A 3689-nucleotide genomic window follows, 5' to 3' on the forward strand; every position below is an offset into this window, starting at 1 on the left:
TTTATAATAAAATTAATAATAAATAATTAATTAAACAATTTAATTAATTCTAATTAATTTGAAATATTAAATTAATTTTACACTAATTCCACCATCATGAATCCCTATTCATGAATTTAATATTTAAATCATATTTAAATATTAATTGATTCTCCAATTTCGTTTAATTCTAAAATTAAACGCATAATTATATCACATATAATTACTAATTCCCTTAATCCTAGTTTGAACGTTTCAAATTAACTAATCATGCTACTCTAAGGCTAATCCATTTACGAGTTAGTAGGGGGACCTCGTGGACCTATAGACATGAACTCTAATAATCTGAGATTAATTGACTAAACTCTTTACAACGAATTAACCTTCATTCGTTAACTATTGGGTCATTCCACTAAAGTCCAGAGTTGCACTTCTCTCACTGTAGATATATTATGTCCACTCGATATAACCATGATCAGTAGGAGTGTTCAAATAACCCGACAACCCGAATTATCCAAACTACCAACCCAAAATATAAGGGTTGGGTTGGGTTAGTTTTGTTTTTAGGTTGGGTTGGGTTAAACTTTTTCTATTTTTATTGGGTTGGGTTGGGTCGTAGGTTGGCTAAAAAAAATTTGGGTTGACCCAACCCAATCCGAATTTTATATATAAAAATAAAATATACTATACATATTTCTCTTTGTTTAAATTTTGATTACTTTGTATTGATTAATTTGTTAAATTTAAATATTTTTCTTTTAAAATTATTATGATATTTGTCTTTATTTGAAGTTGCAATAAATATCTTAGATGTTTGGTATTTAGCATTTGAATTTTATGAGATTTTAGTTATTAGTCATGTGTTGTATATGAATTTACATATTTTTAGTTAAAAAAAAAAAAAAGTTATAACCCAACAACCCAATCCAATTGATAACTTGTAGTAATACAAATTATTGTCTCTCAAAAGTTGGAACAATTAGGATTTTTAATGATAAAATCTCATCATTCTTACAGAAAATGCATGAAATTACTCAAACATTACAAAACTCATATAAAAGAATGTTTATTGCTGAAAGCTGCGTCACTAACACATAATATTGCAGGATTTCAACAAAGATTCTAAGTGTCGTAAGCAACGTCAACACGTGGGCATGCATCGAAGGGATTTCAACGTAACAAAGGTTCATTGACTTAGACTATTTGTGTCAAATAACCACTTGCAAGCATGGGCATCTATAGCTGGCAGCGTCTGAAAAGTGTCTGAGTGTTAGGCGATTGACCAGGGTATGGAATTTAATGTTGTCCCATCATCAAGCTGATGAAGAGCAACGCCTATAAATAAAAGAAATCCCACCAAAAGAAGGATGATCAACTCATTTGTATAATTCTGAAATTTAGAAACTTAGAGCTTTGCTGCTGTGACAAGAATAACACAAGAAGAAAAAGATCCACCCACACCGTTGATCAAGGAGTGAAGAAAACTTAGCTCGAGGGAGAATTTTCTTCTATTTCTTCTACAAGTTGGTTGTACACAATTTAAATTGAGCCAAAGAGGACAAGAGATTGTACTCTGCAGCTTGACTCTTTTTTTTTTTTTTAATCTCAATTCTATTCTCTTCATCTCATTCGATTAAGTATTGATCTTGTAAAGATAATTTGGTTCTTTATGAATTCACATATTTGATCAACTACACTTTGGTATTGTTTATTTCTTGCCTTATATTAGATGGATCTATAACTTCATACAAAGTCCATTTCTAAACGCTTAAGCCAACATAATCACTTGGTAAAAGCTACTTTAGCTTGAATTATTCGAGAGAATAAGCAAGCGAGCATTAAGTTAAAAATGCTTTGTACATCTAGAGATAGAGGCACTAATGTTTTATTACATTCTGTGATTGACGCATGCATGTAGAGATAGGAATTTATGTGGCATCTGCATTGAGAAGTGTTGAATAGATATTAAGCAAAAACCTAACGCATTTCAGTTATAAACAAACAAAGTCATTTCCATCCGCACCATATTCTTGTACGTGTACATTTCACTTATATCGATGCATACCACTTGCACTGAACACCATTTTCACACGAACCCCTGTTTTCCACTTGACCTTTTGTATCTTCTTGCATGCACACATCAAACTTAGTGTAGATAACTCATTCAACATTCACTTAGGATACTTCTACATTAGTTACAACGCAAGCTCTGTGTTAGCTTTAATCTAAATCCCTAAGTTCGACCCTATACTTACCAAGAACCTGGATTAGATTTATACTTGGATCTGATTCAGGAAAACTTGAACGCATAGAGGAGTGTCACGCGTCCCTTTACGCATCACTAACGCATCGTCAATGCATTATTTACATTTGCACCCTATTTTTCCAGTTTCCTCGCACAATACACTCCTAAGTTCACATCCCGAAGAGAACGAACAATTATTTGGCACCATTGTCGGGGATTTAGCAACAAAACTAACCAGAAATTTTGCTTGTATCTTTGCAACTAAGGGAGTATTACGAGCTAAGCGAAAGCTTGAAAACGTTAATAAGACGGGAAAACACTTCTGAACTCGTATACGACCCCGAAGTTGAAAGGACCTTTGAACGAAGAAACCGATCTAATCGTCCCCGTAGGTCAAGGCAACAACAACTCCGACAGCAAATCAGGCAACAACGAATGACGGACGAGCAAGTAAACCATAATTTAGCTCAACAGCTAGCCAACGTTGCTCAAAATCCTATCATAATGGCGAATAATAGTACGCATCCCATGCGGGAGTATGCATTTCCTGTGTTGTATGATTTCTCACCAGGGATAATATATCCAATGCCAGATGAGACAAGATTTGAGATGAAATCTGTAATGTTACAAATGCTTCAAACAGCTGGCCAGTTTGGAGGTGCTCGTGGAGAAGACCCTCACGCCCACATGAAATGTTTCCTAGAGACGTGCAATTTGTTTGTGATTCCTAGAATCACACCAGAAGCTATCAGGCTATCCTTATTCTATTCTCTGCATGACGACGCAAAGCAATAAGCGAGTTCTTTGGAGCCTGGGGAGATAATGACTTGGGAAAAGTTAGTAGACAAATTCATGAAGAAATATTTCCGACCCACCACAAATGCAAGAAAGCGGAGAGAAATAATGAATTTTAAGCAAGAAGAATTCAAAACTTTGAGTGCCGCATGGGAGCGCTTCAAAGGACTGGTCAAGAATTTCCCCACTCACAGATTACTTTTAACTATCCAGATGGAAACCTTTTATGGAGGATTGAACAGAGCATCTCAAATGGCAGTCTACGTAGCTACAACTGGTGGTATCATGGATAAATTTTATAACGAAGCTAAGGAAATACTAGACCGTATCGCCAAAAGTAATATGGAATGGGTAGATGACATTTATGACGCAAGAGCACATAGGAGGAGACGCTCTCAGAATGTAAACTCTGTTGATTCTAACGCAATAGCCACGTTCTCTGCACAAGTGGCTACCATGACAAACCTTTTTCAGAATATATCATTGGGGAACGCATCAAACACACAAAAGGTAAATCAGGTGGAAACATTCGTACAGCCCATGTTTAGCTGTGTGGGTTGTGGAGATCCTCATTCCTACACTGATTCCCATAGAATCCGCAATCGGTATGATTTATTAAAAATAACCCATTCTCGAACACCTATAATCCTGGATGGAGGAACCATCCAAA

Source organism: Benincasa hispida, chromosome 2 (assembly GCF_009727055.1).
Source record: "Benincasa hispida cultivar B227 chromosome 2, ASM972705v1, whole genome shotgun sequence".
Taxonomy (NCBI): Eukaryota; Viridiplantae; Streptophyta; class Magnoliopsida; order Cucurbitales; family Cucurbitaceae; genus Benincasa; species Benincasa hispida.